Source organism: Artemia sp. Qi Xiang Cuo, chromosome 3, assembly GCF_049724085.1.
Source record: "Artemia sp. Qi Xiang Cuo chromosome 3, ASM4972408v1, whole genome shotgun sequence".
Lineage (NCBI taxonomy): Eukaryota > Metazoa > Arthropoda > Branchiopoda > Anostraca > Artemiidae > Artemia > Artemia sp. Qi Xiang Cuo.
Window position 1 is genome coordinate 43,138,609 of NC_142796.1, and position 12,357 is coordinate 43,150,965.

The 12,357-nt window shown below is 35.2% G+C and overlaps 1 protein-coding gene across 1 annotated transcript in view; it reads left to right on the forward strand.

The window, feature by feature from the left end:
- The first annotated feature begins 360 nt into the window (after nt 1-360).
- Nelf-E (negative elongation factor E) overlaps nt 361-12,357 on the forward strand; it is a 48,696-nt gene continuing 36,699 nt past the window's right edge. The window contains exon 1 of the mRNA XM_089086926.1: nt 361-454. The gene's annotated coding sequence lies outside the window, so the exon portion shown is untranslated. The remainder of the gene's footprint in view (nt 455-12,357) is intronic.

Sequence of the window (12,357 nt, forward strand, 5' to 3'; positions counted from 1 at the left end):
TATTCTTCTTGAGATAAGTTGTTAAAATGAATCACAAATCAATTTTAGCAAAATGAAAATCTTCGAATACGGGATAAATAAATAAAAACAAGAGACATATTCTTTCCGGTAGTTTCCATGAAGACGAAAAAATTCCAACTTCCCATATGATATGACATAAGTGCATCCAGACACGCAATGCAAACATGGGCAAAGTAGTAAATGTGGCAACTATTTTCTGGTAACCAAACCGCCCTCAAATGGAAAAGTGGTAGGATTTTTTTTTTTAGCATTTAGTAAAAACAGAAGCGATTCAGTAAATTTTTCCTAGGAGATTAGGTAAATTCTTCCAGGCCAAGGCGGCAACACCGCTTTAGCTTTAGACAAAGACATATACAAAATTGTTAAACGTGTTCGGCTTTAAATCAGAAGTAAATGGAATGCCTTCCCAAATTGCTGGGGACAGGTAGCTCAGGTACTCGTGCTTCCCACAACCCATCATCAAAATTATGGCTTTCAAATGAAATGCCTAGTGGAGTGTATTTTTAATTTTCAGGTGCTGCTTTTACAAAGATAAAGAATTACTGCTGATCATTTCTGAAAACATTGCTGAGCTGAAGAAAAAGAAAGATTGAAGATACAAATTCAAAGGGATGAAAGGACTGCATGGTAGTCCATATAACCTCATACAAATTCTGGAACTGGAACCTTCCCTGACAGGGCCAGATATCAGCCTAACCCTAGGCTATATTCAAGCTTTCACAAGAAGCTGCTATAATAGAAAATTTTTTACTAATTAATGTGCAAAAAATTCTGTCTATTAAATTTTCACAGGTCCTTCAATTTTAATCCATATTTATTTAGTTTGGCAATATAGGCCTAGTCTAGGGGCATATCTGGCCTCATTAGAGAGGCCAAACATAGCCCTAGATTATAGTAAAGCCTTAGGGATTATAAAAAAAACTGGGAAATAGCCTCTGGAAACTAGGCTAATTGGTAAATATGGGGGTTTCCTTTATCCTACTTAGTAATGGAAGAAACAGTTTAGAAAGAAAACACCAAAGCAATAAAATTCTTACTTTACAATATGCAGTAGGCTATATTTGTATTAATTAGCTCATTATGATGGCTTCAATTATTTTTCACTGTTCAAAAAATATTAGGTAAATTTTTACCACATCATATTATTGACTTATGAATAAAGTAAACATACCACTCAATGCCTTTTTTTATGCTCTTTCCAAATATAATAATAATTTTTGTTGGAAATGAATTTTACTCCATCCCAATTTATACCAATTCAGGGTATATATTTGCATATTAGGGGGGTAGGGGTAAATTTTATTGCTCATGTAATTGAGAGGTAAGATTAAACTTTCCCCCACCCCCCTAATGTGCAAATATATACCCTGAATTGGTATATATTGGGGTGGGGGCTAAAATCCATTTCTGACAAAAAATATTATTATATTTATAAAGAGCATAACAAAAGGCATTGAGTGGCATATTCACTTTATTTGTAAGTCAATAATGTGATTTGGTAAAAATTTACCAAATATTATTTTTGTCCAATGTTCCAATCAGTCACAGTCCAATTAAATATCATTGAGTCAAGATTACAGAAACATGTTTTAGCAAAGAATATATATTACCCAATGAGGTTTTTATATTAGGAGTAGGCCTATATCTGGACCATCAGGGTGAGGGTTTATTGTAAAAAAAAGCAATCATGATAAAAAAGAATCTAATAGTAGCGTACTACTTTCATTTGTTAGCATGTTGTATTTTTTGTATTATTAATTAAAAAAAACTTTCCGGAAAATAAGTTTTTCAAAGAACAGTAAAGGCCATTTCAAATGTAAGCTCAGCAGATACAAATACTTCTTAAAATTCAAGCTCAAAACGACCAGAAATTACTATTAAATAATAAATTAAATCTAAAACAAACAGAAATTAAATAAACAATAATAGCGAAAAACATACTACAAGTAATAATATAAATGTATAAATAGATATTAAAGCAAGTAATGCTTAGATTGAATATAAAGATCATGCTGAAAGCAAAAAAAAAACAATAAATTTTGCTATTAAAGTATAAATGAAACTTAAAATTAACAGAAATTAAATAAACAATCAATGCAAACAAACATACAATAGATATTAATGTAAATAAATGAATAAATCTTAAAATGAGTGAAACTTAAATTGAATATGCAAATCAAGCTTTAACAAACAAAAATCACTACAAACAAGAGTTTGGGTATTCCCTCCTTCTCTAACTATAAAAGTCTAAAACTTACTGTGTCATTGGTGCTTTACTGAAAACCATTTTTATTACAAATATTTTCTTTTGTACTTAATATTGAAAATAAACATTAAAATTATAGTAAAATTTTGAACTGATGAGCTTTCAGTAATTAAAATTATTATTGTACATCAAAGATTCAGTTTAATTTATTAGTTCTTTCTAAAGTTGTTCAAGACAAATATAGTTTCACTATAAAAAAGAGTTTGGATACTGCCCCATTCCTTAACTGTAAATCAGAGGCAACACTATAGCATTGCCTATAGTAAAGGCCATACAGCTCCAATCTTTTATTATTATCTATTATTTATTTTTTGTTCCCAGAGGTACTTCATATGGAAGGGGTCATTGTAGAAACTTCAAAGGGGGGTCATTTGATTGGAAATTAAGAGTTCTAGTCCCCTTTTTAATAGTCAAAAGTGATTGGAGGACAACTAGCCCCCCCTCGCCCATCATTCCCCCAAACACCACCCATCAAGATTGTGAGATAACCATTTTGTTCAGCATAGTCGATTTCCAGATAGAAAATATGTTTTTGTGGGGGACACTCCCCCACAACCCTCAGGGCAAGGGTTTTAAGTTATGCCCTAGGGGCATATAAGGTTTTTAATGAAGGCATTTTTGTAGAAACTTCAAAACATGCTAATTTGATTGGAAATTCAAAGGGCTAGTGCCCTTTTTAACAGTCAAAAGTGATTGGAGGGCAACTAGCCCCCCCCCACACCCAGCATTCCCCCAAATACATCCAACCAAAATTTTGAGATAGCCATTTTGTTCAGCATAGTTGGTTTCCAGGTAGCAAATATGTTTTAAGGAGGACACTCCCCCACAACTGCATAACTTAAAACCCTTGCCCTGGGGGCATATAAGGTTTTTATAGAAGGCATTATTGTAGAAACTTCAAAAAAGGCTCATTTGATTGGAAGTTCAAAGGGCTAGTGCACTTTTTAATAGTCAAAAGTGATTGGAGGGCAACTAGCCCCCTCCCACGCCCATCATTTACCCAAACACATCCAATCAAAATTTTGAGATAGTTAGTTTGTTCAGTGTAGTTGATTTCCAGATAAAAAATATGTTTTTGAGGAGGAAACTCCCCCACAACTTTCAGGGCAAGGGTTTTAAGTTATGCCCTGGGGGCATATAAGGTTTTTATAGAAGGCATTGTCATAGAAACTTCAAAAAAGGCTCATTCAATAGAAAATTCAAAGGGCTAGAGCCCTTTTTAATAGTCAAAAGTTATTGGAGGGCAACTAACCCCCCTCTCATGCCCACTTTTTCCCCAAACACATCCAATCAAAATTTTGAGATAGCCATTTTATTAAATGTAGTTTTAATTTCTGGAATTAGGTCTTTGAGGATGACGACTCCCCACAGCCCTCAGGCAAAGGGTTGTAAGTTTTGCCCTGGGGGCATATAAGGTTTTGTATAGACATTGTTGTTGTAGAAACTTCAGAAAGGGCTCATTCGATTGGAAATTTAAATGGCTAGTTCCCTTTTTAATAGTCAAAAGTGATTCTAAGGCAACTTACACCCCTTCCACACCCAGAACTTCCCCAAACACATCCAATCAAAATTTTGATATAGCCATTTTGTTCAACACAGTTGAAATTTCTGGAAATTATATGTTTGAGATGGACATTCCCCCTACAGTCTTCAGGGGCAAAGGTTATAAAATATGCCCTGGGGGCATATATGGTTCTTATGGAAGGAATGCTTATATAAACTTCAGAGGGGGCTCATTTGATTGGAATTTGAAAGTTCTAGTTCACTTTTTAAGCATCAAAAGATATTGGAGGGTAACCAACTTCCTGCTTCAAATTTTGAGATGGCAAGTGTTTTGGAAATTTTTCAAAAATTAGATAACAAAAACGCCCCCAAGAGCCTGGGGGATATGCATTGTAAGTGTTGTCCTGGGGGCGTATATGGTTCTTATGAAAGGGATGCTCATACAAACTTCAGAGGGGCTCATTTGATTGGAAATTGAAGGTTCTAGTTCAAATTTTAAGAGTCAAAAGATATCTGACGGACACTAGCCCCCCCCCCACACACTTTTTTTTCCCAAGCCAATCCAATAAAAATTTTTATAATAGCCAGTTCATTAAAAATAGTTCAAAGGTCAGATAAGAAAATTCCTGTGTCAACAGAACCTACCAGGGCCTGGAGGCAGGCATTATGAGTAATGCTCTAGGGGCATATATAGTTCTTATGGAAGGGATGCTTGTATAAACTTCAGAGAGGGCTCATTTGATTTGAAATTGAAAGTCCTTGTTCACTTTTTAAGAGTCAAAAGATATTGGAGGGCAACTAGCCCCCCCCCCTCCATGCTCTAAATGCATCAAATAAAAATTTTGAGATAGACATTTTGTTAAAAATAGTTCAAAGTTCTAATAACAAAAAACTCTGGTGTTGACACAGCCCCCCAGGGCCGGGGGTAGGTGTTGTAAGTTATTCCATGGGGCATATATGGTTGTTATCAAAGGGATGCTTGTATAAAATTCCTAGAGGGCTCATTTGATTGGAAATTGATAGTTATAATTCACTTTTTAAGATTCAAAAGTGATTGGAGGGCAGCTAGCCTCACCCCACACTCCATTTATTTTTCTCCCAGAGGCCCTTCATATAGAAGGGGTCGTTGTATAAACTTCAAAGGGGGCTCATTCGGTTTTAAATCGTGAGTTATAGTTCCATTCTTGAGATTCAAAAGGGATCGAAGGACTGCTGCCCCCCCCCCCAAGCTCCTTTTCCCCAAATGAAGCTGATAAAAAATTTGAGGAAGCTATTTTTATAAAAATAGTTAAAAGATGATAAAACAAAAACTTCTTTACGTACAATTATTTCGTTTAAAATAGTTAAAACATCATATAAGAAAAACTCCTGTGTTGACATGCCCCCCCCCCCCCGGGCCAGGGCAGGCATTGTAAGTATTGCTCTGGGGGGCATACATGGTGCTTATGGAAGGTATGCTTGTACAAACTTCAGAGAGGGTTCATTTGAATGGAAATTAAAGGTTGTAGTCCATTTTCCCAGAGTGAAAAAAGATCAGAGGGCAACTAGCCCCTCCACGCCTTTGGGTGTATTGGATGGATAAACCCATCCAATGAAAATTTCAGGTGACCATTTTGTTAAAAATAGTTCAACCATCAGATATTAAAACTCCAGGGTTGACATGACCCCCCAGGGCCCAGGGATAGGTGTTGTAAGGTATACTCTGGGGATATATATGGTTCTTATAGAAGTGATACTCATATAAACTTCAGAGAGGGCTCATTTGATTGAAAATAGAAAGTTCTAGTTCATTTTTAAAGAGTCAAAAGAGACCAAAGCTTAATCTAGTCCCCCCACGCCCTTTTTCCCCAAACCCATCTGATAAAAATTTTGAGATAGTAATTTTGTTAAAAAAAAAGTTCAAACATCAGATAATAAAAACTCCAAGGTTGACACAAACCCATTTTTTCACTTTGATATTGTTACTTTGATATCAGTTTTGTTACTTTGTTATCAGTTTTGTTACTTTGATATCAGTTTTGTTACTTTGATGAATATTTGATTTTTTTTTTTTAAGGTTTGATTTTGAAGTAAGGAATTTTTAAAAACTCAAAATTTTTTGCAATAAAAAATGAACAAAAATGAATTAAAAAAAAAACTTTCCGAAAAATAAGTTTTCAATTAAAAGTAAAGGCCATTTTAAACTTAAGCTAAGCATATAAAAATAACTTTTAAATTTCAAAATCAAAACGACCAGAAATTACTATTAAAGAATAAATGAAACCCAAAACGAACAGAAATTAAATAAACAATCATAGCAAAAACATACATCAAGTAACAATATAAATGAATAAATAGATCTTAAGCATGTAATGCTTAGATTGAATATGAATAAAACGAAAGCAAATATTTTCCTATTGAAGTATAAATGTAACTTAAAGCAAACCAAAATTAAATAAACAACCAATGCAAACAAACAAACAATAGATATTAATGTAGATTAATAAATAAATCTTAAAGCGAGTGAAACTTAAATTGAATATGTAAATCAAGCGGGAAACAAACAAAAATCACCACAAACAAGAGTTTGGGCATGACCTCCTCTCACTGTATAAGTCTAAAACCTACTGCGTCATTGGCGCTTTACTGAAAACTATATGCGTTTTGAACAGTCTTGGAAAGTATAAACAACATCAAATTGAATATTTGTGAGTGAAACTTAAATTGAATATGTAAATCAAGTGTGAAACAAACAAAAATCACCATGAACAAGAGTTTGGGCATGACCTCCTCTCACTGTATAAGTCTAAAACCTACTGCGTCATTGGCGCTTTACTGAAAACTATTTGCGTCTTGAACAGTCTTGGAAAGTATAAACAACATGAAATTGAGTATTTAAGGCATACTGATATTAATTTTTGAAAGATCCATCAGTTCAAGAATTTGTTTCACTGTAATTGTATTTTTATTTTCAATGCTGTAAGAACTGGAAAAGAAAATATTTGTAATACACTCCGTTTTCAGTTAAGTGCCAATGATGAAGTAGGCTTTTGGTTTTTATTTACAGTCAAGAAAGGAGGCAGTATCCAAACACTTGTTTGTAGGGAAACTATATTTGTCTTTAACAACTTTAAAAAGACCTTATAAATTAAACTGAATATTTGATGCATAATGATATTAATTGCTGAAAGCTCATCAGTTCAAAATGTTACTATAATTTTAATGTTTATTTTCAATATTATGCACAAAAGAAAATATTTGTCATAAAATTGGTTTTCAGTAAAGCGCCAATGACGCAGTAGATTTTAGAATTTTACAGTGAGAGAAGGAGGTCATGCCCAAACTGTTGTTTGTAGTGAGTTTTGTTAAAATGGCCTTTACTTTTCTTTGAAAAACTTATTTTTCGGAAAGTTTTTTTTTTAATTAATAAAAACCAAAAGCCTACTGCATAATTGGTGCTTAACTGAAAACAAATTATATTACAAATAATTTCTTTTCCAGTTCTTACAGCATTGAAAATAAAAATAAAGTTACAGTGAAATAAATTCTTGAAGTGATGGATCTTTTAACAAGTAATATCATTATACATCAAATATTTAGTTTGATGTTGTTTATACTTTCCAAGACTGTTCAAGACGCATATAGTTTTCAGTAAAGTGCCAATGATGCATTAGGTTTTAGACTTTTACAGTGAGAGAAGGAGGCAATACCCAAACTCTTGTTTGTAGTTATTTTTATTTGATTCAAACTTAATTTGCATATTCAATTTAAGTTGCACTTGTTTTAAGATTTATTTATTCACTTACATTAATATCTATTGTATGTTTGTTTGCATTGATTGTTTATTTAATTTCTGTTTGTTTTAAGTTTCATTTATGCTTCAATAGCAAAATATTTTTTTTTTCGTTTTAAGCTTAATTTTTATATTCAATCTAAGCATTACTTGCTTTAAGATCTATTTATTCATTTATATTATTACCTGTTGCATGTTTTTTGCTATGATTGTTTATTTAAATTCTGTTTGTTTTGGGTTTCATTTATTCTTTAATAGTAATTTCTGGTTGTTTTGAGTTTGAATTTTGACACCTATTTGTATGTGCTGAGCTTAAGTTTAAAATGGCCTTTACTTTTCTTTGAAAAACTTATTTTTCAGAAAGTTTTTTGTTTTTTTTTGATTGTAAAAAGTTTCAATTTCTTAAAAATTCCTTATTTCAAAATAAAACATTAAAAAAAAAAAAAAATCAAATGTTAATCAAAGTATTAAACTGGTATCAAAGTAACAAAATCAAAGTGAAAAATGGGTTTGTGTCAACCTTGGAGTTTTTATTATCTGATCATTGAACTATTTTGAACAAAATGGCTATCTCAAAAGTTTTATTGGATGGGTTTGGGGAAAGAAGGGCAAGGGTGGGGGGCTAAGTGCCCTTTGGTCTCTTTTGAATCTATAAAAGGGAACTAGAACTTTCTATTTTCAATCAAATGAGCCCTCTCTGAAGTTTATATGAGCATCCCTTCTATAAGAACCATATATACCCTCAGAGTATAACTTACAATGCCTGTCCCTGGGCCCTGGGGGGTTGTCTTGACCCTTTAGTTTTAATATTTGATGTTTGAACTAGTTTTAACAAAATGGTCACCTAAAATTTTTACTGGATGGGTTTATCCATCCAATAAACCCAAAGGTGTTGAGGGCAGGAGGGGCTAGTTGCCTTCCAATCTATTTTTACTCTGAGAAAATGAACTAGAAATGAACTAGTTTATACAAGCATCTCTTTCATAAGAACTATATACAGCCTTAGGACATAGCTTGCAATGCCTCCCCCCTGGGTCCAGGGAGGTTGTGTCGACACCAGAGTTTTTGTTATCTGAACTTGTTATCTGAAAATTCCCTGTTCGACACGCATTGGAGAAGTTCTCACTACTTTTTTGAAGATATGTCTGAAAATTCCCTGTTCGACACGCATTGCCAGCCCAGTCTTGATGCAACCTATTGCCCAAAATACTTGATAAATTCAATCTGAACTATTTAAAAAAATGGTTATTTCAAAAGTTGTATTGGATGGGTTTGGGGAAAAAGGGCGTGGCGGGGGCTAAGGGCCCTCCGATTTCTTTTGACACTTAAAAACTAAGCCAGAACTTTCAATTTCCATTGAAATCAGCCATCTCTCAAGTCTATGAAAGCATCCCTTCCATAAGAACCATATATGTGCCCAGGGAATAATTTGCGACGCCTGCCCCTGGGTCCTGGGTGGTTGTGTTGACACTGGATTTTTTTTTTATTCTGACCTTTGAATTACTTTTAACAAAATGGCTATCTGAAAGTTTTTATCAGATGCATTTGAGAGAAAAGGGGCGTGGGGGGGGATAGCTGCCCTCTGATCTCTTTTGACTCTTTGAAACTGAACTAGAACATTCAATTTTCAATCAAATGAGCCTTCTGAATTTTAAAAAAATGACTCTCTCAAAGTTCTTATTGGATGGGTTTGAGGAAAATAGGATGTGGAGAAGGAGGAGGAGGGAGGGGGGCTAGTTTCCCTCTGATCTCTTTTGACTCTTAAAAAGTGAATGAGAACTTTCAACTTCAAATCATATGTGCCCTCTCTGAAGTTTATACAAGAATCCCTTCCATAAGAACTATATATGCCTCAAGAGCATTACTTACAATGGCTGCCTCCAGTCCCTGGGGGGTTGTGGTCAACCCTGGAGTTTTCATTATATGATCTTTGAAGAATTTTTAAAAAAAATGGCTATCTCAAAGTTCTTGTCAGATGAGTTTGAGGAAAAAAGAACATGGAGGGGGGGGGGGAAGGCTAGTTGCCCTCCGATATCTTTTGACTCTTTAAAAGTGAACTAGAACTTCTAATTTCGAATCAAACGAGCACTCTCTGAAGTTTATACAAGCATACCTTCCATAAGAACCATATATGTCCCCATAGCAATGCTTACAATGCCTGCCCCAGGCCCTGGGGGGCTGCCTCAACACAGGAGTTTTGTTATATGATCTTTGAACTATATTTAACAAAATGGCTACTGTACCTCAAATTTTTTATCATATGTATTTGGAGGAAAGGGCTTGGGGGGGGGGCTAGTTGTTCTCTGATCACTTTTGACTCTTAAAAAGGACATTAGAACTCTTGATTTCCATTGAATGAGCCCCCCTCAGAAGTTTATATGAGCATGCCTTTCATAAGAACTATATATGCCCCAGGGCATAACTTACAACGCCTACCCCTGGGCCCTGGGGGGGGGATGTTGACACCTGAGTTTTGTTATCTGACTTTTTAGCAATTTTTAACTTAATGGCTATCTCAAAATTTTTATCAGATGCACTTGGGGAAAAAGAGGCTGGGGGGGGGGGCTATATGCCCTCCAATTTCTTTTGACTCTCAAAAACTGAACTAGAACTTTCAATATCCAATCAAATGAGCCCCTCTCTGAAGTTTTTAAAAGCATCTCTTCCACAGGTGCAGATCCAGGATTTATTTAGGGGGGGGGGGCAAAATAGGTTAATCCAATAAACTTGCATGAGGAGCAAGTTTAATTAACGCAAACTTGAGTTAATTAAATAAATTACACTACTTTGGACTACGCTAGGGGGGAATGCCCCCCGCCCCCTGGATCCGCCACTGCCCTTCCATAAGAACCATATATTCCCCCAGGCAACTTACAACGCCTGCCCTAGGGCCCTAGGAATCTATGTTGACCCTGGAGTTTTTGTTGTATGGTCTTTGAACTATTTAAAAAAAATGGTTATCTCAAAGTTCTTATTTGATGGGTTTGAGGAAAAAAAGGAATGGAGGGGAGGGGCTAGATGCCCTCCAGTCTCTTTCGACTCTAAAAAAGTGAACTAGATCTTTTTCCAATCAAATGAGCCCTCTTTGAAGTTTATGTGAGCATCCCTTCCATAAGAACCATATATGCCCCAAGGGCATAACTTGCAACGCCTGCCCTTGGGCCCTGGGGGGCTGTGTCAACACTAGAGCTTTTGTTATATGATCTTAGAACTATTTTCAACAAAATAGCTATCTCAAAATTTTTATCACATGCATTTGGGAAAAAAGGGCGTGGGGGGGGGGGCTGGCTACCCTCTGATATCTTTTGACTATTAAAAATTTAAGTAGAACTTTCAATTTCCAATCAAATGAGCCCTCTCTGAAGTTTATACAAGCATTCCTTCCATAAGAACCATATATGCCCCTAGGGCATAACTTATAACCCTTGCCCTGAAGACTGTGTGGGGAGTCTCCTGCTCAAAGATATAATTTCGAGAACTTTCCACTACATTAAACAAGAAGGCTATCTCAAAATTTTGATTGGATTTGTTTGGGAAATGGTGGTCATGGAAGGGGTGTTAGTTGCCTTCCAATCACTTTTGACTATTAAAAAGGGCACTAGCCATTTAAATTTCCAATCAAATGAGCCTTTTCTGAAGTATCTACAACAACGCTTTCTATAAAAACCTTATATGCCCCTATGGCATAACTTACAACCCTTGCCCTGAGGACTGTGGGGGGTTGTCATCCTCAAAGACCTAATTTCCAAACTTTTCAACTATGTTGAAAAAAATGGCTATCTGAAAATTTTGATTGGATGTGTTTGGGGAAAAGGTGGGCATGAGAGGGGGTTAGTTGCCCTCCAATAACTTTCGACTATTAAAAAGGGCACTAGCCCTTTGAATTTACAATCAAATGAGTCCTTTTTGAAGTTTCTACAACAAAGGCTTCTATAAAAACCTTATATGCCCCCAGGGCATAACTTACAACCCGTGGAGGGAGAGTCCTCGTCAAAAACATTATTTCTATCTGGGAATCAACTACGTAGAACAAAATGGTTATCTCAAAATTTTAATTGGATGTGTTTGGGGAAAAGGTGGGCGTGGAAGGGGTGTTAGTTACCTTCTGATCACTTTTGACCCTTAAAAAGGACACTAGAACTCTCTATTTCCAATCAAATGCGCCCCCTTTGAAGTTTATACCACGACCCCTTCCGTATGAAGTGCCTCTGGGAAAAAAATAATAATAATCAAACACTTTGTGGTAACAAACTGTAAGTAAGGAGCAACCCGGCTCAATAGTAACCGAAACTAAAAAAACCGGAATTTTGATACCCATAGATACATCAATAGAACCAGATTTTTTTGCTGATTTCAAAAATATAAGTTTCGTTAAGCTTAGCTTTTACCCATCAAAAGTTACACGCCTGAGAACATTTGCCTTATTTTCGAAAAAAGAGGGAAACACCCCCAAAAAGTCATAGAACTTTAATGAAAATCACACCATCGGATTCAGCATATCAGAAAACCCTACTGCAGAAGTTTCAAGCTCCTATCTGTAAAATTTGGAATTTTGTATTTTTGTCAGAAGAAAGATCCCAGATGCGTGTTAATTTTTTATTATTATTTTTTTTTATTTCTCCAGGGGTGATCGTATCGATCCATTAGTCGTAGAATATCGTAAGAGGGCTCATTTGGACGGAAATCAAAAGTTCTAGTGCCCTTTTTAAGTGACCAAAAAAAATTGGAGGGCAACTTGGCCCCCTCCCACGCTCATTTTTTCCCAAAGTAACCCAATCAAAATTTGGGGTAGCTA